This window comes from Ranitomeya imitator, chromosome 2, assembly GCF_032444005.1.
Source record: "Ranitomeya imitator isolate aRanImi1 chromosome 2, aRanImi1.pri, whole genome shotgun sequence".
Lineage (NCBI taxonomy): Eukaryota > Metazoa > Chordata > Amphibia > Anura > Dendrobatidae > Ranitomeya > Ranitomeya imitator.
In genome coordinates, this window is record NC_091283.1 from 164865353 (window position 1) to 164890063 (window position 24711).

General features: G+C 44.7%; 1 protein-coding gene across 1 annotated transcript in view; it reads left to right on the forward strand.

The window, feature by feature from the left end:
* LOC138662310 (discoidin domain-containing receptor 2-like) overlaps positions 1-24711 on the forward strand; it is a 187207-nt gene that overhangs the window by 76679 nt on the left and 85817 nt on the right. The window contains exon 2 of the mRNA XM_069747778.1: positions 9849-9953. The gene's annotated coding sequence lies outside the window, so the exon portion shown is untranslated. The remainder of the gene's footprint in view (positions 1-9848; positions 9954-24711) is intronic.

A 24711-nucleotide genomic window follows, 5' to 3' on the forward strand; every position in this document is an offset into this window, starting at 1 on the left:
TTATTTTTTAACCTGTTACATACGTGGCTGGGCAATATACTACGTAGGTGGGCAATATACTACGTGACTGGCCAATATACTACGTGACTGGGCAGTATACTACGTGTCTGTGCTGTATACTACGTCGCTGTGCAATATACTATGCGGCTGGGCAATATACTACGTGGCTGGGCAATATACTACGTCACTGGGCAATATACTAGGTCACTGGGCAATATACTACGTCGCTGGGCAATATACTACGTGACTGGGCAATATACTACGTGACTGGGCAATATACTACGTGGCTGGGCAATATACTACGTGGCTGGGCAATATACTACGTGGGCTGTGCGATATACTACGTGGACATGCATATTCTAGAATACCCGATGCGTTAGAATCAGGCCACCATCTAGTATATATATATATATATATATATGTATATATCCCTAACCTGGACTGGTGATGTATATCTCCCCTCTCTGGGAGTGCCTCAATAACTTGTACCTATAAGGGAAGCTTTTCGGGTGACTATTTGCCCTCGGTACAATTCCCTGACTGACCTGGGGCAAGTGGTGGTGCCAGAGAGCCGATCCCTGCTGGGTCCTTCTCTCCCCTCCCCAGAAGTGAATGAAGTCGATGTTGGATTTCTATGATGATTATCAGCTCAGATGGTGTCCCTCTTGAATAAAGAAATATCCGGAAGTATTCGGGCTCATTCGTCTCTGTGTAGTTCTGAGTACTGACACTGAACTTGACGTTAGTCTTGTCTAGAGATTTTGACAGTCTCTTCCTACTGATTGTCATTTGTTATTCCTGGTTTATCTCTTGATTACATCCTCTCTTTTTCTCTGGTTTATTCGGCCCTCTCGAGGGTTGAGACCTTGCTTTATTTTCAGACTGGGCGGTTTACTCTGTTCAAGACAATCCTACAGCGTATCCTCAGCAAATCAAGCTAATAGTGAAAATCAGTACTATGAAATTATGGAGGAACTTCACTCTTCAACGTATGTCTTCTCTGAATTTGGCAGTCTGGTCGTAGCACTGGAACACTTTTTTATTTCTTCTTATGTTATGTGTTTTTCCTTTGTTAGCAGCCACTTTGTGAGTGTTGGGTTTAGTCTGAAGCCACTTCACAAATGTATCTAATCCCATAACTCTAAGTCACATTCTGTGAATATCCCTTGGAGATCCAAGAGCCTGACGAAGGTTCCACTCACATTACAGCTCTAGGGCTAAGTGGAAACTTATGTAATACTGTAATATTACACTTTGTCCTTTTCAGAACTATTTTGACAGCTGAAAGGACTGACGACATTCTCCATCCAAAGATTTTCATAACTCATGGTGGCTCCTATATGTTATGGAAGACAGAATGACAAAACCATTTTCAACCTGAATTAGATATACAGTATGAGAAAAACACATCTGTGTTCTTCAAAATCAGAGCCACACCCATTCCCAGGTTGATTGTGTTGTTGCAGGTCAGACACATTTCCTTTAGTGGAGTTCCAATACTGTGGCCAGGTGTAGTGCAGGCCTTACAAGAGTGCAGCTACGTTTTTTTAATTGCAGTGGAAAAATGAGGACAGAGCTAAGATGGATCCATTAGATCTTTAAGCCTCCAATCCACAAACTTGGCCAACCATACAGCTGGCAGCCTAAGGCTAGCTTCACACTAGCGTTTGGCAGGGCTGCGGATGGCAGCCTTCTTCCTCTGTGAAGCCCCTCCCACTTCTGCACCTCTTCCTCCAGTTCCGCCTACGTCTGCATGCGTTCTGCGTACCCTATCTTTAACAGTGGGTACGCAGACCATGTGGATGTATGCGGATGCCTCCGCATGCGTCATTTTGAAGCTGAGCAGACCACAACAAAATCCTAACATGTTGCGTTTGACACAGGTCAGCGCAGCATCAAGATGACGCATGTGAAAGCATCTGCATACATCCGCATGGCCTGCGTATCCAATGCTAAAGATAGGGTACGCAGAACACATGCAGACATAGGCGGAGCTGAAGGAAGAGGTGCAGAAGTGGGCCGGGCTTCACAGAGAAAGAAGGCATTCATCTGCAGCCCTGCCGAATGCAAGTGTGAAGCCTGCCTAACCTATTCTTCTGAAATGTCTGTCTCAGATGAAAAAGCCACACTTTAACTAAGACCCAGGACAGGTCAACTGGCTAACCGTGAAATTGCCTCTAGCCCCAAGGATTACGATTAGGGTGGGTTTTTTATGCTTGGTGCCATATTATTAAATGCTATGGAGGCTTATAGAGAGTATATAAAATTTACTGGAAGAGAAGTAAAAATCAAAGAGATTCCTCCCGAAAAGTGATCATATGGCCTCAGATAAAGTTTTTGTACTATTCCAGATTAGCAGACTAAACTAGTAATAGCTTTACTTAGTGTGTCATCAGCCTTGGCCTACTCTCTGTTTTTTTATTATATCACCAAGGTAATTCGTGAAATACAGCCTGCAAGACATGTGAGGCATTGATTTCTCAAACTACTGACTCTAATGTACTTGTCTTGCTTCTCAGCTGTGCAGCGGGGCCTCCCACTTCGCAGCGGGGCCTCCCACTTCTCTTTCTACTCTGGTTAGACCCTGTTTGTGCTCTCCTCTGAAGGGAGTAGTATACACCGTTGTAGGAAATCTTCAGTTTCTTGGCAATTTCTCGCATGGAATAGCCTTCATTTCTAAGAACAAGAATAAACTGTCGAGTTTCACATGAAAGTTCTTTTTTTCTGGCCATTTTGAGAGTTTAATGGAACCAACAAATGTAATGCTTCAGATTCTGAACTAGCTCAAAAGGAAGGTCGGGTTTATAGCTTCTCTAATCAGCCAAACTGTTTTCAGCTGTGCTAACATACTTGCACAAGGGTTTTCAAGGGTATTCTAACCAACCATTAGAAATGTCCTTATTTTTTAAAAAGCACAGTTTTTTTCAATGAAGCCAACATGAAATGATTCAGAAAAACACTCTGTAGCGAAATATGTATAGGTATATATGTGTGACTAGCAGTAATTTAACATCTGTCCTGAGACTGCAGGTCTCACAGGGATCACAGCATATGTTATCCTGAGAAAGCAGTCTACTGTCTCCAATCTCGCCAGGGGGTCTTGCTAAGAACCAGGAAGGGGAAACGTTTCACACCTTCGGCTCTTTTGAGGGGAGATGTCTATTACAGCCTGACACTATCGGTGAGAAACTTACACAGAGCATTTCAGAGGAAATAATACATTCATTGGTGGAGTGGCCATGGTCCAAGACAAGCTGGTCTGGAAATTTGACCTCCAGGGTGACTCTATAAATTAGTGCTACACAAAAAGGGGGGTGTTCACAGATTGAAGGGTAGCCAATCTGATGTGTTCCAGTCCATATTCGTCCCCCCCTTTTGTATTAAAGCATAAAACTTTAACAAGTTGAACCTTGCATGTTCTAAAGAATCCATAGCCTTAAAGTATGTGAGCCTTATGATTCGCAGACAGTAGTAGTAATATTTCTGGGACTCATCACCTGTGTGTTCGGTGAGTGGTGGCAGCGTGTATGGGCGGGTATGTGGCCTGGGTCGGTGTGTGGTTTATGCTCCCATTACAGCATAGGACAGAGGTTAAATGCTGGACTGAGAGAGAGGAGATAGATTAAGCCTTGCAGGGGCAACCCCAAGTCATGTGCTGAGAAGTGGGTTCGTGACACACTCTATATATTGTTAATGTGGTAAATGACTCTTCTAGCTGCAATCGTCTAATTTGTAATGCAATATGTTCATAGGTGTATAGAGGCCCATTTCCAACAACCATCACTCCAGTGTTCTTATGGTACTTTGTGTTTGCTAACTGTGTAAGAAGGCTAATGGATGGTTAGAATACCCTTGAAACCCCTTTCTTACAACGGTGTATACTACTCCCTTCAGAGGAGAGCACAAACAGGCTATAACCAGAGTTGAAGGAGAAGTGGGAGGACCCGCTGCACAACTGAGCAACAAGACAAGTACATTAGAGTCTGTAGTTTGAGAAATCTAGGCCACACAGGTCCTCAACTGGCAGCTTCATTAAATAGTACACGCAAAACGCCAGTGTCAACGTCTATAGTGAAGAGGCGACTCCGGGATGCTGGTTTTCAGGGCAGAGTGGCAAAGAAAAAGCTATACCGGAGACTGGCTTATAAAAGGAAAAGATTAATATGGGCAAAAGAACACAGACATTGGACATTGGGGTTGCTTTGGTGCTAGTAGAGAGAGTGGGAGATTTGTACAAAGTAAGGGTGGTTTCACACTTGCGTTTTTGTCTGCAGCGTTTTTTCCCCCTATATTTAACATTGAAAACGCATGCGTTTTTTGGTGTACGCGTTTGCATGCGTTTTTGAACGCATGCGTTTTTTACTGCATGCGTTCATTTTCAGAAATGCAACTTGTAGTATTTTTGAGAGGCGTTTTTTGGACCAAAAAAACCGCATGCGTTTTCATGCGTTTTTTTTGGGGTCAAAAAATACATTGGAGTCAATGGGGACGCATGCGTTTTTTTGTGCATGCGTTTTTTTGCGTTAAAAACGCATGCGTTTTTCTATTAAAAAACCAGAAAACACACTGATATGCCACCCCCCAACATAAAGGTGATAAAGGGATCCTAACCCTACCCCTACCCCTAACCCTACCCCTAAGGGATCCTAACCCTACCCCTAACCCTAACCCTAAGGGATCCTAACCCTACCCCTAACCCTAACCCCTAACCCTAAACCCTAAGGGATCCTAACCCTAACCCTAAGGGATCCTAACCATAACCCTACCCCTAACCCTACCCCTAAGGGATCCTAACCCTAACCCTACCCCTAACCCTAATCCCTTTAGGGATAGGGTTAGGATCCCTTAGGGTTAGAGGTAGGGTTAGGGTTAGGATCCCTTAGGGTTAGAGGTAGGGTTAGGGTTAGGGTTAGGGTTAGGATCCCTTAGGGTTAGAGGTAGGGTTAGGGGTAGGGTTAGGGTTAGGATCCCTTAGGGTTAGGGTTAGCGGTAGGGTTAGGGGTAGGGTTAGGATCCCTTAGGGTTAGCGGTAGGGTTAGGGGTAGGGTTAGGGTTAGGATCCCTTAGGGTTAGGGTTAGCGGTAGGGTTAGGGGTAGGGTTAGGATCCCTTAGGGTTAGCGGTAGGGTTAGGGTTAGGATCCCTTTAGGGTTAGGGTTAGGGTTATGATCCCTACCCCTAACCCTACCCCTAACCCTACCCCTAACCCTAACTATTTCTGTTTATAGTGGGTTTTTTACTTTATTTTGATGATTGGCAGCTGTCACACATTTCTCAGCATGCGTTTAAAAAACGCAAACGCATGAAAAAACGCATGTAAACGCGTCAAAACGCCACGTTTTTTTTCACCACATGCAAAAACGCATGCGTCAAAAAAACGCAGCGTTTGCACGCGTTTACATGTGTTTTTTCACCATGCGGGTTTTTGCGTTTTTTACCGCAAAAACGCACCCAAAAAAACGCAAATGTGAAACCAGCCTAAAAGGGATTTTGGATAAGGAAGGCTATCACTCCATTTGGCAATGCCATGCCATACCCTGTGAACAGCGCTAGATTGGAGCCAATTTCATCCTACAACAGGACAATGAGCCAAAGCACACCTCCAAATTATGCAAGAACTATTTAGGGAAGAAGCAGGCAGCTGGTATTCTATCTGTATGGAGTGGCCAGCGCAGTCACCAGATCTCAACGCCATTGAGCTGTTGTGGGAGCAGCTTGACCGTATGGTACACAAAAAGTGCCCATCAAGCCAAACCAACTTGTGGGAGGGGCTTCTGGAAGCATGGGGGGAAATTTCTCCAGATTATCTCAGCAAATTAACTGCTAGAATGCCAAAGGTCTGCAATGCTGTAATTGCTGCAAAGGGAGCACTCTCTGACAAAAATCAAAGTTTGAAGGAGAAAATTATTATTTAAAAAAATTTTTTTTTTTAACTTTGTCAATGTCTGGACTAGATTTTAACTTCATTTGGCATCTAATTTGAGTAATAAAAGTATGAGTTTTCATGGAAAACACAAAATTGTCTGGGTGACCCAAAAATTTTGAACGGTAGTGTATATTATTATTCTTAGGCCATTATGGCCTTTTACACGTTAGGAAGACTTTGTTCATCATCTGTGGACCTTTGCACTGTCTACACTTATTCGTCTTACCATTGTAGGCTTCTTAAAAATGGCCCCCGTAGTGCGCACGTGCGCCTTGATTCCTGCACCATCTTGTTTTGTCCGCGGCTATCATGTTGTGCACTGTGCACATGTTTTTGACGTCACTGGGTGGAATTTTGCCCACATATGCACAGTTTACTGATGGCCATGGGGGATCGCATCCCCTACATAAACTCCTGGGATACAGCACAAGGTACTCCCCTTTTTGAAAAAGCTGCTGTGAAACGCACGTCAAAGGGGGGCAGCAAGGAGAGGTGCGGTCACCACCAGTCATAATGGGTAAGCGGGATTAACCCTGTAGGGCAGGGGTGGGCAATTAATTTTGCCATGGGGCCGCATGAGAAAGTGGGATGGTTTTAGAGGGCCGAACTAATATAATTACCTATTTTTTGGACTATAAGACGCACCGGACCATAAGGCGCACCCCAAATTTGGGGTGAAAATTTTTATAAGATGGGGGTCCGTCTTATTGTCCGAATTTACCGTATCTTACGGTAAGATTCTTACCTGAATTCCGGCGGTGGCAGAGCAGGGTCACAGGAGGCATGATGTCGGCAGAGGTGGGGTGATGCGGTGTGGCGTGCACCTGAGCAGGGTCCCTTCCTGCTTAGGCGGGCAACGCCATGGCCTGGTGTCCATGGGGGGTTCCAGCAGTGGTGTGGCGGCGGCAGAGGTGCGGTATGGCATGCGCAGGGTCCCTTCCACCGGTGAGGTGACGCAGCGGCCCGGAATGCAATGTGACCAGCAGAGCCGGGTTGAATATCGGTGGCGGCGGCCATCTTCCCGAGGCCGCGCGTGCGCAGATGGAGTGCTCTGCTTCACGGGGCTTTAGGAAAATGGCCGCTAGAGGCCGCACGTGCGCAGATGGAGATCGCGGCAGCCATTTTCCTGAAGCCGAGATCTAAATCTGCAAACTTGGCTTCAGGAAAATGGCTGCCGTGATCTCCATCTGCGCACGTGTGACCTCCCGCGGCCATTTTCCTGAAGCCCCGTGAAGCAGAGCACTCCATCTGCACATGCGCGGCCTCGGGAAGATGGCCGCCGCCACCGATAAAAAGGTAATCAACCTGGCCTTCTCTCCAGCCGCCAGCGGTCCTCCTCAGAAGCGGCTGGCGGCTGGCCGAGCGGTGCCGGGGGCGGCTGTCAGAAGTGACAGCTAGCTGGCGGGCCGCTTAAAATCATCAGGCAGGCCGGATGCGGCCCGTGGGCCGCATCTTGCCCAGGTCTGCTGTAGGGCATATGAGTCTCGTGTTGTATGTACTGACAACTTCTGATTATTCACCAGCCTTTTTTCATGTGTTTGTTACTGTTACTGTTTGCATTTATTTTGGTATATGGTTTATGATCTTGCGTACCTCTGGTTACTTTGTTGTCCACCTTTTTCCTGCTGTCCCAGCATGTCTTCTTCCTTTTTTCCCCTCTCTGTGCTGCTATGTATGACTTACATTTTACTGGATTTTAATTCATTTTGGTGGTTTTCTTGTACTCCATTCTTTCTGGTGTCTATGCTTTTGGGGAGTATTCCATCTGTTACTACCTGTTTTAATGTACTTACTTTGGGAGCGAGGTGTTAAATTCCTCTCTTGGCCTTGGTGTTATAATTTGCTTATTTTGACTTTTGTTCTAAATATATATTTATGTATCGAAGAATATTTTCTTGGAAAAATGTGTAAACGACAAAGAATTGCTCTATGTAAAAGCTCATGTTATAATCGCATTGCAATCGGATAGCAATCACATGGCGTTTGGATGTCAATCGGATGCAAGGTGTGAAAAATTGGATTGTACTCGCATGAAAATCGCATGGCACTTGCATGACACTCCTACTTTTCTGGACCGAAATAGGAATTTTTTTTCACTGTGATGGACATGAGTCCTAATCAGCCTTCTATAAACTGTGTGAAAAATAGTAATAGTTTAGATAGCTCAAATGTGGTGACAGATTCCCTTTATAGTGCTCGTACTCATCTGCGAGAAAAATGGACAAGTGCAATCCGATAAAAAATCTTAGTGCACTCTGACCAATGTTAATTTATGATTTGCAGCTCATACCAGGTATATCGGACGAAGCTCGCCAATGCAAGTCAGTGGGTGTCATAAAAAAATGCACGGCACTCAGATCATGCGATTGCCGTCTGATTTTTACACATCCACGTCCTTTGAAAAGCCAGAAATTCAGCAGCCATGTACAACCTGACCTGACAGAATAGAAAAGAAAGAATACATACAATATATACACATAGAATAGATAGATATAAAAATGTCAGTCACATATATAAGTAGTACAGTGTGTGTCCAGCCTACTGAACATGTAATTAAAAAAAGATTATTTTTCTGAAAAAAATTATGTGCGCTCCTGCGTAATTTTACAAACCAACATAGGGAAAGTAGATGACTGAGGGCAGATGTTTATAGCCTGGGAAGAGGGTAATACCAATGGAGCTTCCAAGGCTATTAATATCAGCTCACAGCTGTATACTTAGCCTTTACTAGTTAGTAAAATGGGGGACCCCCAAAAAATGACGTTGAGTCCCCCTATAATTAATAAACAGCAAAGGCTAGGCAGAAAGCTATGGGCTGATATTAATAGCTTGGGAAGGGGGCATGGATATTGTCCCCCAAGCTAAAAACATCAACTCTCAGCCTCTCCAGAAAAGGCGGATCTACAAGATGCACCAATTCTGGCACTTAGCCTTGCTCCTCTCACTTGCCCTGGTGCAGTGGCAACCGGGGGAATAGCTGGGGGGGTTGATGTCACCTTTGTGACATCAAGCCCAGAGGTTAGTAATGGAGAGGCATCTATAAGATGCACCCATTACTAACCCATACTGATATTATATAAAAAAACACACACCCAGAATAAAGTCCTTTAATTTAAAGAATGACACTGACTCCTTTAATCAATCTTAATTTAACCATACTCACGTCATCACCCATCCTCGTGAAGCCATTGTCCCCTGTTAGAGAATTAAAAGAATAAACAACCATATTCCTTTTGGAGAATCCCCCCCCTTCTTGCTCTGTTTAGTTACACTTGGTCTAAGCATACTTTTGACCAATGGTTGTCTACCATTATAGCCCTGTAGATGCCCCTATGCAGTAGCGTAACTTGAAGCTCATGGACCTCAAAGCAAAACTGCAACCAGGCAAGTCTTTAATAGTATTGGTCTTTACATATGGGTCAAAGTGACTTTTGGGACCTCATAGGCTCTAGGGCCCAGGTGCGATTGAAATCCTTGTACCTACAACATAGTATCCCACTCCTCTACCATCACATAATCTAGAAGATGTAAAATATTATATCTAAAGTGCGAACCTACAGCAGATTGAGCGCTGATTTATTTGCCTGCTTTCTGCTTCCAAATCTTGGCCCATGAAACAGCGATGACCTGATGTGGAGCTCCAGCCTCTGTGCTCCACCCTCTCCCTGGGCGACAATGAATTTTTGATAAAGCAGCATATTCCCCTCTCCCAGTTCCCCTTCCTATACGGATTGTCCTGAATTAATGGAAATATTCATGACTAAATATTTAAAGGGCCAATAGCACTATAATCTCGAGCTTACAACAGTAGAGCAACATTATAAGCCTCACTGCCGATGTCACATGCATGGATAGGGACGTTCTCCATAGACATAAGAAGTGAAATATAGTATGACGTAACATTTTAATTTCTTTTTATATAGGAATCTCAAAGTTTAGAGGATATATTGGACGTTGACGGTATTGAACCAGGTCTCCCAAAGAAATCTCACCTCTATTTTGGGCATGAGGGTCTGACGAGAGTTGAGGTAGGTACAAAATATGACTTACCTTATTGTTTCCGCATTATGGCTACATTCTATCACTGTTCCAGTCTTTACTGTTGTTTTCCGGAAAAGCATTCATGAACCAGGAAGCTCGGGATGAGTGGTGCTTTATAAAACAATCATTGGTTCTTTCCTTTTTGGACCTTTAAGAGGAAATGGATATGGCAGTGATTAGTTAGAACTGATTGCTGGCAAGGAATAGAGATAATTCTGCAGAGATGTTTACATGAGGATGAATACAAGTCTGCTGTATATTGTTTTATATTTATGGGAACAGGGAGCGGCGCCAGCTCCTGCAGAACAGTATACTAACACATACTACTACACCAGCCATCCACTACCCCATACTACTACACCAGCCAGCCACTGCCACCAGACTTCATGGTTAGATTTCAGAAAGGCAGATTTTAAGGGCCTCAGAAAGAGAATCGGAGGGATCCAATGGCTGGATATCCTTAAAGGGAAGGTATCGCATTTGTAGGTCATTAATAAATCACTGTAATGTAGCATAACATGCTGCTATAAGCAAGTTTGAAATGCATGTGAAACAGATTTCATGTGTTATATGAGTTTAAAGAATGCACTGGGGGCTGACATCTTGGTTTTGTAGCAGTAGCAGGGCACGATCAGTGTCAGATTACGGCACCCCATGGACATAGGAGATAATAGTCCGGCGCTGACCCTATCTGTAACATTGCAGCAGCATTAGCAGTGAGCTGGGCATGTGTTATGACCTGGTGGTTAAGAGGCCACCCTGATATGACCTGGTGGCTAAAACGCAACATGGAGCGAGCTCTGAGAAGGTGGTATCTCTACTGACCGCAGTCCCTAATCCTAACAACAACACTAGAAATAGCCGTGGGATGTTCCTGACTCTCCCTAGACACCTCTTCACAGCCTAAGAAATAACTACCCCTAAAGAAGGAAATAGAAAGCTATCTTGCCTCAGAGAAAACCCCCAAAAGGAAAGATAGCCCCCCACAAATATTGACTGTGAATGGAGAGGGAAGTGACGTACTCAGAAATGAAATCAGAATACAGCAAAGGAGGCCAATACTAAACTAGATAGACAGAGAGAAAAGGATACTGTGCGGTCAGTATAAAAAACTACAAAATCCACGCAGAGTTTACAAAAATGAACTCCACACCGACTCACGGTGTGGAGGGGCAAATCTGCTTTCCCAGAGCTTCCAGCTAGCCTGAATAAGACATAGTGACAAGCTGGACAAAAAGAGACATATATGCAAAGCAATAGAGTCCAAATAAATGGACAAACAAAAACTAGCAAAAACTTATCTTTTGCAGACAAGGACTGGCCATATGAAAATTCCAAGGAGAGAACCAAATCCAACCAAGAACATTGACAGCAGGCATGGACTAAAGCCCAGAGCAGGTTTAAATAACAAACCCAGGCAAGGCGATTAGTGAAGGCAGCTGCTACAGCTACCTAAAGGAGCAGCAGTTCCACTCGAAACCACCAGAGGGAGCCCAAGGGCAGAACTCACAAAAATACCATTAGCAACCACAGGAGGGAGCTCCAGAACGGAATTCACAACAGGCATGCCTCTGTGGGCTGCACAACTCACTGCTATAGGTGTGACTAGCTGCCATTTTATTATAGCCCTGTGCTATCTGCCTAGCTCCACTTACTCTCTATCGCAGGACAGAAGCAGCCCTCACTGCTCCTCTGTACTCCAAGCAGGCACATCCTCTGCTCCTCACAAGCTGCCCTGTGTGCTTCTCCTGCTGTGTCTCCCCCTCCCCCCTCACACACAGTCCCTGTGATCTCTGGTAAGCTGCACTCACAGCCTGCAGAGAGGGAGGTGACACCTGGAGAGAGAGAGCAGGGCAGCTGACAGGACAGGGATTAAGGTGGGGGAAGGGGGATGGCAAGAATGTTATTCACAAAAAATGCTGCGGAGTCCACTGTGTTCTGCTCCTCTGTAAACAAGCTGTGCCTCTGATGCAGTAACTGATGGTGATAGCAGGTCACAGGGCAGTCACACACAAAATGGTGCTGCCCTGTGATGCTGCTCTTCATTCTGCCCCAGGGATATTAGACCACCCAAAAGGGGAGGGAAATAGTGATGTCAGCAGTTAGTGCCCCAATTTTGCTGCTGGTAAATCTTACTATAGCTGCTTGAGATCTAAAATGGAAAATGCTCCCCCTAGTGGTAAATATGTATATTTGTAGAAAAATATAATATTTTTCATATAGAAATGTTTGCAAACAGTACAAACATTGCATTAATACATTTTAATTACTATTTTAAGCTTAATTTCACAAAAAAACAAAATACAAGAAAACTGGTGGCACCTTCCCTTTAAGGACAAAAATGTCCAGGAAGGCTGGGAAATCTTGAAAAATGAGATTCTCAAAGCACAGTCGTTAACAATTCCAAAAAGAGGGAAGAATGCAAAGCATTTAAGGAAACCAGGATGGATGAACACAGAACTTAAACACATGCTAAAAAGGAAGAAAGAAATGTTTATCAAATGGCAAGAGGGAGGCATATCTAAAGAAGAATGTAATGCTGTCTGCAGAACCTGCAGGGCACGAATCAGATTAGTTAAAGCTGACAATGAATTAAGGCTTGCAAGAGACGTCAAAAGCAGTAAAAAAGGATTTTGGGGATATGTCAAAAGTAAAAGAAAAGTCAAAGATGCTATAGGATATTTACAGGATGAAAATGATGAAATGGTAAGATAGGATGTTGAGAAGGCCGAACTTTTAAATTCCTATTTTGCATCTGTTTTCTCTCAGAAAGGAAATGTAACATCAACCGATCTTCACTGTCCTATAAAAGGAGTAGAAGAATCAAGGATATCTGTAAAAAGAAAGATAGTGAGGAAACACTTAGCTAACATAAATGAATTCAAGTCTCCAGGTCCAGATGAATTACACCCCAGAGTACTGAAGGAGATAGCAGAAGAAATTTTTGAACCACTCTCCAAAATCTTTGAAAATTCATGGAGAACAGGAGAAGTCCCAGAAGACTGGAGAAGAGCAAATGTAGTTCCTATCTTCAAAAAGGGGAAGAAGGTGGACCCAGGGAACTATAGGCCGGTGAGTCTGACTTCCATACCAGGAAAGATCTTTGAACAAATTATTTAACAACATGTATGTAAGTGCCTGGATAAGAATGAAGCGATTAACCAGAGTCAGCATGGCTTTGTAACTAATGAGTCATGTCAAACTAACTTAATTTCCTTCTATGACAGAATCACTGACTGGGTGGATCAGGGAAATGCTGTAGATATAGTATATCTTGACTTCAGCAAAGCATTTGACAAAGTATCTCACACCATCCTTATTGAAAAAATGACTAAGTATGGAATGGACAAGGCAACTGTTAGGTGGATTCATAACTGGCTTAGTGATCGGACCCAAAGAGTGGTTGTAAATGGCTGCACATCGAGTTGGAAGAATGTCTCAAGTGGGGTACCACAGGGTTCTGTCCTGGGCCCTGTATTGTTCAACATCTTTATCAATGATTTAGATAAAGAAACTGAGTGTACACTAATTAAATTTGCTGATGACACAAAGCTAGGAGGAATAGCTAATACTACAGCGAGAGGATTCAAAAAAATGTAAATAAACTGGAGCAGTGGGCAGCAACTAACAGAATGGTTTTTAAAGGGCCACTGTCACCCCCTCCAGCCGTTATAAACTAAAAGAGCCACCTTGTGCAGCAGTAATGCTGCATTCTAACAAGGTGGCTCTTTTAGTTTTAGGTTCAAGTATACCCCAAATAAAGCGTTTTTATACTTAGCCACAATTCCTGTCTCTAGCCAGGGAGGCGGGTCCTCACTCCCCAGCTCTAACCGCTCCTCTGCCGTCACTCAACTCTTCCTGCGCTTTCGGCACCGCCCCCTCAGCGCTGTGTACGTTTCAAAACCGGCGCCTGCGCAGTGTACTGCTGTGCTGCGCAGATGCAGTAAGCTCTGGCCGTCTGACATCCCAGCCAAGCTTGCAGACTGCGCCTGCATTGAGGCCAGCCACCTTTGGAATCCCTGCCCTGCACTGTGCATAATGCATAACACAGTGCGGGGCGGGGATTCCAAAGGTGGCTGGCCGCAATGCCCGCGCAGGCGCAGTCTGCAAGCCTGGCTGGGGTGTCAGATGGCCAGAGCTTACTGCGTCTGCGCAGCACAGCAGTACACTGCGCAGGCGCCGGTTTTGAAACGTACACAGCGCTGAGGGGGCGGCGCCGAAAGCGCAGGAAGAGTTGAGTGACGGCAGAGGAGCGGTTAGAGCTGGGGAGTGAGGACCCGGCTCCCTGGCTAGAGACAGGAATTGTGGCTAAATATAAAAACGCTTTATTTGGGGTATACTTGAACCTAAAACTAAAAGAGCCACCTTGATAGAATGCAGCATTACTGCTGCACAAGGTGGCTCTTTTAGTTTATAACGGCTGGAGGGGGGTGACAGTGGACCTTTAACAAGAAAAAATGCAAAGTACTACATCTGGGAAATAAAAATGGAAAGGGCATTTACAGAATGGGAGGAATAGGGCTAAGCAACAGCACATGTGAAAAAGACTTGGGTATACTAATAGATCATAAACTGAACATGAGTCAACAGTGTGATGCAGCAGCAAAAAAAGGCAAATGCAATTCTGGGATGTATTAACAGAAGCATACAGTCTAGATCACGCAAAGTCATTATTGCCCTCTACTCCTCTTTGGTCAGACCTCATCTGGAATACTGTGTCCAATTTTGGTCACCACATTTAAAAAAAGACATCAACAAACTGGAGCAAGTTCAGAGAAGAGCGACCAGAATGGTGACCGGTCTGCAAACCATGGCCTATGAGGAACGGTTGCAGCATTTGGGAATGTTTAGCTTGAAGAAAAGAAGACTGAGAGGAGACTTAATAGCTGTCTACAAATATCTCAAGGGCTGTCACATTGTAGAAGGATCATCCTTATTCTCATTTGCACAAGGAAAGACTAGAAGCAATGGGATGAAACTGAATGGGAGAAGACACAGATTAGATATTAGAAAAAACTTTTTGGCAGTTAGGGTGATCAATGAGTGGAACAGGCTGGCACGAGAGGTGGTGAGTTCTCCTTCCATGGAAGTTTTTAAACAGAGGCTGGACAGACATCTGTCTGGGATGATTTAGTGAATCCTGCTTTGAGCATGGGGTTGGACCAGATGACCCAGGAGGTTCCTTCCAACTCTATCATTCTATGATTCTATGATAATGCTCGGTGCTATATTGGCAATCGTGTGATGTGATGGTAGGGGGCCCCCCAGTGCTGAACTTATCACCAGTGGTCAATGGGTGACCATGTATTACATGGTGATGCCAAGTCCTCTTCGAGAGGGTGAGGTGGGAGCACTTGAGGACCCTTTTATGCCTTTTAATCCCTTTAATCACTTTCCAACCCATTTCTTAAACCACTAACTGGGATTAGCCAGAAAGAATCTACTATGTATTCTCTACAAACAGCACCACCCTTGCCCATGGGCTGTGTTAGGTATTGAAGCTCAGATCCATTCATTGAAATAGGGATGGACTGGCCAATCTGATACAACCATGGACAAGCGTGGCACGCTTTCTGAATAAAAAGAAAACAAATGCATTTTTATCACTTTAAGAAAAAGACTTTCCCTCGAAGGAGACCCATTTAAATGGAAAGTCCATTTGCCTTATTAAGGCATACTTTAGTCATACAAGTAATGCCCAAGTGGCTGCTCTTGACAACTCATCACCACCATACATTATATTAGTCTCACATCTATTTCATTGAGAACCGTGTAACACGGCACCAGATCGATGATATCTTTTCATGGCAGGTGAAGGTAGCGATAAATGGCGCCATGGTTGTACCACGTCCTCCAGAGGAAAAGGCACTTAAAGCCTTGGTTAGATGAAATAGGAGTCCGTACTACAGGAGCCCTTCATTCTTTGATATCAATTATTATTATAAGACACTTTGCATAGGGGTTGTGCTGAAGTTACTGTCTCTTTAAGAGTAGGTCCACCCTTTAAGAAACAGTATCATCAGCAAAAAAAAAGAAATAAAAAAATCCAACACTTGTGTGCTACATCTGCTACAGCACCCAAAGTCCCAGCATTACTAAATGGTCTTCTTATGGTTTGGCGGAAGATATGTAGTACATAGTGGGGGTGATAGTACAAGATCTGCTTTATACTGTACACACTGGAACAAAAGAGGCTGAAGGAGAATGAAGTATGAGGGAGGACTTCCCCCTGAACTAAGGGAGCAGCGAAAATGCCAAAACTTCCCATGCAAGTGCAAAACAGGCTGGTGTGGCCAAGGGATGGAGAAGAGGAAAGGTCCATGGATTTATTCCCGATCCCTGCCCCCAAGTTGCGGTAATCAGCCACTCCAGGAATTCTCACTGGCAGTGAATGAATCCAGCTGGGCTCTGGGCCAAGCATGCATTTCATCTGGCCCAGAGAAGTTTCCGGAAAAAAAAAGTTTTAAGTGCAGTGGGGGAGGAGGTTAGAATAACTTTGTGACGCAGAAGGGATTTTAACCCATACTGTGCTATTGCAACCAACATCTGCATTTAAAGGACCATACCATCATTAACCCCTTCATGACCCAGCCTATTTTGACCTTAAAGACCTTGCCGTTTTTTGCAATTCTGACCAGTGTCCCTTTATGAGGTAATAACTCAGGAACGCTTCAACGGATCCTAGCGGTTCTGAGATTGTTTTTTCGTGACATATTGGGCTTCATGTTAGTGGTAAATTTAGGTCAATAAATTCTGCGTTTATTTGTGATAAAAACGGAAATTTGGCGAAAATTTTGAAAATTTCGCAATTTTCACATTTTGAATTTTTATTCTGTTAAACCAGAGAGATATGTGACACAAAATAGTTAATAAATAACATTTCCCACATGTTTACTTTACATCAGCACAATTTTGGAAACAAAATTTTTTTTTGTTAGGAAGTTATAAGGGTTAAAATTTGACCAGCGATTTGTCATTTTTACAACGAAATTTACAAAACCATTTTTTTTAGGGACCACCTCACATTTGAAGTCAGTTTGAGGGGTCTATATGGCTGCAAATACCCAAAAGTGACACCATTCTAAAAACTGCACCCTCAAGGTACTCAAAACCACATTCAAGAAGTTTATTAACCCTTCAGGTGCTTCACAGCAGCAGAAGCAACATGGAAGGAAAAAATGAACATTTAACTTTTTAGTCACAAAAATTATCTTTTAGCAACAATTTTTTTATTTTCCCAATGGTAAAAGGAGAAACTGAACCACGAAAGTTGTTGTCCAATTTGTCCTGAGTACGCTGATACCTCATATGTGGGGGTAAACCACTGTTTGGGCGCACGGCAGGGCTTGGAAGGGAAGGAGCGCCATTTGACTTTTTGAATGAAAAATTGGCTCCACTCTTTAGCGGACACCATGTCACGTTTGGAGAGCCCCCGTGTGCCTAAAAATTGGAGCTCCCCCACAAGTGACCCCATTTTGGAAACTAGACGCCCCAAGGAACTTATCTAGATGCATAGTGAGCACTTTGAACCCCCAGGTGCTTCACAAATTAATCCGTAAAAATGAAAAAGTACTTTTTTTTCACAAAAAAATTCTTTTAGCCTCAATTTTTTCATTTTCACATGGGCAACAGGATAAAATGGATCCTAAAATGTGTTGGGCAATTTCTCCTGAGTACACCAATACCTCACATGTGGGGGTAAACCACTGTTTGGGAACATGGTAAGGCTCGGAAGGGAAGGAGCGCCATTTGACTTTTTGAATGAAAAATTATTTCCATCGTTAGCGGACACCATGTCGCGTTTGGAGAGCTCCTGTGTGCCTAAACATTGGCGCTCCCCCACAAGTGACCCCATTTTGGAAACTAGACCCCCCAAGGAACTTATTTAGATGCCTAGTGAGCACTTTAAACCCTCAGGTGCTTCACAAATTGATCTGTAAAAATGAAAAAGTACTTTTTTTTCACAAAAAAATTCTTTTCGCCTCAATTTTTTCATTTTCACATGGGCAGTAGGGTAAAATGGATCATAAAATTTGTTGGGCAATTTCTCCCGAGTACGTCGATACCTCATATGTGGGGGTAAACCACTGTTTGGGCACTCGGCAGGGCTCGGAAAGGGAAGGCGCGCCATTTGACTTTTTGAATGGAAAATTAGCTCCAATTGTTAGCGGACACCATGTCGCGTTTGGAGAGCCCCTGTGTGCCTAAACATTGGAGCTCCCCCACAAGTGACCCCATTTTGGAAACTAGACCCCCCAAGGAACTTATCTAGATGCATATTGAGCACTTTAAACCCCCAGGTGCTTCACAGAAGTTTATAACGCAGAGCCATGAAAATAAAAAATAATTTTTCTTTCCTCAAAAATGATTTTTTAGCCTGGAATTTCCTATTTTGCCAAGGATAATAGGAGAAATTGGACCCCAAATATTGTTGTCCTGTTTGTCCTGAGTACGCAGATACCCAATATGTGGGGGTAAACCACTGTTTGGGCGCACGGCAGGGCTCGGAAGGGATGGCACGCCATTTGGCTTTTTAAATGGAAAATTAGCTCCAATCATTAGCGGACACCATGTCACGTTTGGAGAGCCCCTGTGTGCCTAAACATTGGAGATCCCCCAGAAATGACACCATTTTGGAAACTAGACCCCCAAAGGAACTAATCTAGATGTGTGGTGAGGACTTTGAACCCCCAAGTGCTTCACAGAAGTTTATAACGCAGAGCCATGAAAATTAAAAAAAAAAATTATTTTCTCAAAAATGATCTTTTAGCCTGCAATTTTTTATTTTCCCAAGGGTAACAGGAGAAATTTGACCCCAAAAGTTGTTGTCCAGTTTCTCCTGAGTACGCTGATACCCCATATGTGGGGGTAAATCACTGTTTGGGCACATGCCGGGGCTCGGAAGTGAAGTAGTGACGTTTTGAAATGCAGACTTTGATGGAATGCTCTGTGGGCGTCACGTTGCGTTTGCAGAGCCCCTGATGTGGCTTAACAGTAGAAACCCCCCACAAGTGACCCCATTTTGGAAACTAGACCCCCAAAGGAACTTATCTAGATGTGTGGTGAGCACTTTGAACCCCCAAGTGCTTCATAGAAGTTTATAATGCAGAGCCGTGAAAATAATAAATACGTTTTCTTTCCTCAAAAATAATTATTTAGCCCAGAATTTTTTATTTTCCCAAGGGTTACAGAAGAAACTGGACCCCAAAAGTTGTTGTCCAGTTTCTCCTGAGTATGGTGATACCCCATATGTGGGGGTAAACTACTGTTTGGGCACATGCTGGGGCTTGGAATTGAAGTAGTGACGTTTTGAAATGCAGACTTTGATGGAATGCTCTGCGGGTGTCACGTTGCGTTTGCAGAGCCCCTGGTGTGCCTAAACAGTAGAAACCCCCACAAGTGACCCCATTTTAGAAATTAGACCCCCAAGGAACTTATCTAGATATGTGGTGAGCACTTTGAACACCCAAGTGCTTCACAGACGTTTACAACGCAGAGCCGTGAAAATAAAAAATCATTTTTCTTTCCTCAAAAATTATGTTTTAGCAAGCATTTTTTTTGATTCACAAGGGTAACAGGAGAAATTGGACCCCAGTAATTGTTGCGCAGTTTGTCCTGAGTATGCTGGTACCCCATATGTGGGGGTAAACCACTGTTTGGGCACACGTCAGGGCTCGGAAGTGAGGGAGCACCATTTGACTTTTTGAATACAAGATTGGCTGGAATCAATGGTGGCGCCATGTTGCGTTTGGAGACCCCTGATGTGCCTAAACAGTGGTAACCCCTCAATTCTACCTCCAACACTAACCCCAACACACCCCTAACCCTAATCCCAACTGTAGCCATAACCCTAAACACAACCCTAACCGCAACACACCCCTAACCACAACCCTAACCCCAACACACCCCTAACCATAACCACAACCCTAATTCCAACCCTAACCCTAAGGCTATGTGCCCACGTTGCGGATTCGTGTGAGATATTTTCGCACCATTTTTGAAAAATCCGCGGGTAAAAGGCACTGCGTTTTACCTGCGGATTTTCTGCGGATTTCCAGTGTTTTTTGTGCGGATTTCACCTGCGGATTCCTATTGAGGAACAGGTGTAAAACGCTGCGGAATCCGCACAAAGAATTGACATGCTGCGGAAAATACAACGCAGCGTTTCCGCGTGGTATTTTCTGCACCATGGGCACAGCGGATTTGGTTTCCATATGTTTACATGGTACTGTAAACCTGATGGAACACTGCTGCGAATCCGCAGCCAAATCCGCACCGTGTGCACATAGCCTAATTCTAAAGGTATGTGCACACGCTGCGGAAAACGCTGCGGATCCGCAGCAGTTTCCCATGAGTTTACAGTTCAATGTAAACCTACGGGAAACAAAAATCGCTGTGCCCATGCTGCGGAAAAACTGCACGGAAACGCAGCGGTTTACATTCCGCAGCATGTCACTTCTTTGTGCGGATTCCGCAGCGGTTTTACAACTGCTCAAATAGAAAATTGCAGTTGTAAAACCGCAGTGAAATGCGCAGAAAAACCGCAGTAAATCCGCCATAAATCCGCAGCGGTTTAGCACTGCGGATTTATCAAATCCGCAGCGGAAAAATCCGCAGAGGACCAGAATACGTGTGCACATACCGAAACCCTAACCCTAACCCTACCCCTAACCCTACCCCTAGCCCTAACCCTAACCCTACCCCTAGCCCTAACCCTAACCCTAGCCCTAACCCTACCCCTAACCCTAACCCTATTCTAACATTAGTGGAAAAAAAAAAATTTCTTTATTTTTTTATTGTCCCTACCTATGGGGGTGACAAAGGGGGGGGTCATTTATTATTTTTTTTATTTTGATCACTGAGATAGATTATATCTCAGTGATCAAAATGCACTTTGGAACGAATCTGCCGGCCGGCAGATTCGGCGGGCGCACTGCGCATGCGCCCGCCATTTTGGAAGATGGCGGCGCCCAGGGAGAAGACGGACGGGACCCCGGCTGGATCGGTAAGTATGATGGGGTGGGGGGGGACCACGGGGGGGGGGATCGGAGCACGGGGGGGGGGGAATCGGAGTGCGGGAGGGGTGGAACGGAGCACGGGGGGCGTGGAACGGAGCACGGGGGGGCTGGAATGGAGCACGGGGGGGTGGAACGGAGCACCGGGGGGGGTGGATCGGAGTGCAGGGGGGGTGATTGGAGCACGGGGGGGTGATTGGAGCACGGGGGGAGCGGACAAGAGCACGGGGGGGAGCGGAGCACTGGACGGAGGGGAGCCGGAGCAGTGTACCGGCCAGATCGGAGGGCTGGGGGGGCGATCGGAGGGGTGGGGTGGGGGCACACTAGTATTTCCAGCCATGGCCGATGATATTTCAGCATCGGCCATGGCTGGATTGTAATATTTCACCCGTTATAATGGGTGAAATATTACAAATCGCTCTGATTGGCAGTTTCACTTTCAACAGCCAATCAGAGCGATCGTAGCCACGAGGGGGTGAAGCCACCCCCCCTGGGCTAAACTACCACTCCCCCTGTCCCTGCAGATCGGGTGAAATGGGAGTTAACCCTTTCACCCGATCTGCAGGGACGCGATCTTTCCATGACGCCGCATAGGCGTCATGGGTCGGAATGGCACCGACTTTCATGACGCCTACGTGGCGTCAAAGGTCGGGAAGGGGTTAAATACAGTTTAATGTAAATTGCCCCAAATAGCCTTTTTCATGATTCCCTCCGATCCCCATACTATGGTTAATTATAAATATTATGTTGATCCTAAGTTACAGCCTGGATTATGCTCCAGAGCTGCACTCATAATCTTGTAGGCTACAGAGCTGAAAGAAATCTCCAACTTTCCTTGCTTGCTCAATGTTTAATCAGTGCTGGCTCTTTCCATTTGGATTTAGGAATGTGCCCCCAGTACACAGCCCAGTCCTCTGATGTAGGAAAACTAGCTGACCCCTGCATTAAAAGAAGCTATAAACATTAAGACAGGCTTGTTTGCCTTGACTATTTCCTAAAAAGCACACACAATAGTGAGTACAGCTCTGAAATATAATACAGCATGTTACTCAGGATCAGCACAGGATCAGTAATGTAATGTATGTACACAGTGACTGCACCAGCAGAATAGTGAGTGTAGCTCTGGAGTATAATACAGGATGTAACTCAGGATCAGTAATGTAATGTATGTACACAGTGACTGCACCAGCAGAATAGTGAGTGCAGCTCTGGAGTATAATACAGGATGTAACTCAGGATCAGTAATGTAATGTATGTACACAGTGACTGCACCAGCAGAATAGTGAGTGCAGCTCTGGAGTATAATACAGGATGTAACTCAGGATCAGTAATGTAATGTATGTACACAGTGACTACACCAGCAGAATAGTGAGTGCAGCTCCGGGGTATAATACAGGATGTAACTCAGGATCAGTACAGGATAAGTAATGTAATGTATGTACACAGTGACTGCACCAGCAGAATAGTGAGTACAGCTCTGAAATATAATACAGCATGTTACTCAGGATCAGCACAGGATCAGTAATGTAATGTATGTACACAGTGACTGCACCAGCAGAATAGTGAGTACAGCTCTGGAGTATAATACAGGATGTAACTCAGGATCAGTAATGTAATGTATGTACACAGTGACTACACCAGCAGAATAGTGAGTGCAGCTCCGGGGTATAATACAGGATGTAACTCAGGATCAGTACAGGATAAGTAATGTAATGTATGTACACAGTGACTGCACCAGCAGAATAGTGAGTACAGCTCTGAAATATAATACAGCATGTTACTCAGGATCAGCACAGGATCAGTAATGTAATGTATGAACACAGTGACTGCACCAGCAGAATAGTGAGTGCAGCTCTGGAGTATAATACAGGATGTAACTCAGGATCAGTACAGGATCAGTAATGAATGTACACAGTGACTGCACCAGCGGAATAGTGAGTGCAGCTCTGGATATAATACACTATGTAACTCAGGATCAGTAATGTATGTACACAGTGACTGCCACAGCAGAATAGTGAATGCAGCTCTAGGGTATAATACAGGATGTAACTTAGGATCAGTACAGGATAAGTAATGTAATGTATGTACACAGTGACTGCACCAACAGAATAGTGAGTGCAGCTCTGGGGTATAATACAGGATGTAACTCAGGATCAGTACAGAATAAAGTAATATAATGTATGTACACAGTGACTGCACCAGCAGAATAGTGCAGCTCTAGGGTATAATACAGGATGTAACTCAGGATCAGTGCAGGATAAGTAATGTAATGTATGTACACAGTGACTCCACCAGCAGAATAGTGAGTGCAGCTCTGGGGTATAATACAGGATGTAATTCAGGATCAGTACAGGATAAGTAATGTCATGTATGCACACAGTGACTGCACCAGCAGAATAGTGAGTGCAGATCTGGAGTATAATACAGGAGGTAACTCAGGATCAGTAATGTATGTAGCTGACATAGAAAAACTCAAAAAAATCACACATGAAGAGCAGACTCACCAAAACCTTGTCAAATGACAAATGCACTCGCAGGGTGCAGCAGGCCCCCAATAATAAATGCTAAAGCAGCACAGGTGCAAGCTACTGATGAGAGCAACCACCCACTCTCCCAAACATTAGAGGGGTTGGCTGCCTAGTAGCAAAAATGCACACAGGTAAGGCTTGCATAAGACACTATTCACACAGATAAATGTGATGCACAGTGTCTGGACAACCTATCGATCACGCCCATAGTATTAGCAGGCGGGCCGTCCAGCACTATATCACACAAGGAACAACATAAAGGGGCCCTTGCCGCACCCTGCGAGCGCATTTGTCATTTGACAAGGTTTTGGTGAGTCTGCTCTTCATGTTGTGTGTTTTTCAGTAATGTATGTACCATTAGCGTAGCTACCGGGTGGGGAGGTGCAGAGGGGGCGGTCACCCGGGGATCCGCTCTCTGAGTGGGCCCACCTGCAGCAACGCTACTATAACTGTATTGGCGTGCACATTGCGCCGATACAGTTACATTCTTCGGCAGAGCAGAGAGAATGGATCTCCCGGCTCGGCCACCCGGCCTCTATGGGGCCCGATGACAGCAGTGCGCCCCCACCCATCATCGGTCATCGCAGGTTCGACTGTTTCAGCTAAATGCCGATACAGCCGACCACATTAATGAGAGAAGGAGCCTTGCGCTCCCTCTCCTATCATCCCCCTGTCAGCATCTGACATTATGACACTGACAGCAGGCGTGATGACGTCGCTACTCGGCGCCTACAGTCCGGAGATGAGCGGGAGCTCGGAGCAGGACAGGAACCAGGAGGAAGAGAGGTGAGTATATATTTTATGGGGCTGCATTATGCTATAGAGTCTGCCTATGGGGCTGCCTATGGGGGTGCATTACACTATAGAGGCTGCCTATGGGGCTGCATTATGCTATAGAGGCTGCCTATGGGGAGTGCCTTATACTATATAGTCTTCCTATGGGAAGTGCATTATACTATAGACTCTGCCTATGGGGAGTGCATTATACTATAGAGTCTGCCTATGGGGAGTACATTATATTATAGTGTCTGCCTATGGTGAGTGCATTATATTATAGAGTCTGCCTATGGGGGGTACATTATACTATAGAGTCTACCTATGAGGAATACATTATACAGTATACAGTTGGTACGGAAAGTATTCAGACCCTTTTACATTTTTCATTGCCATTGAAGGAAACATGAATGCGGCCAAGTACAGAG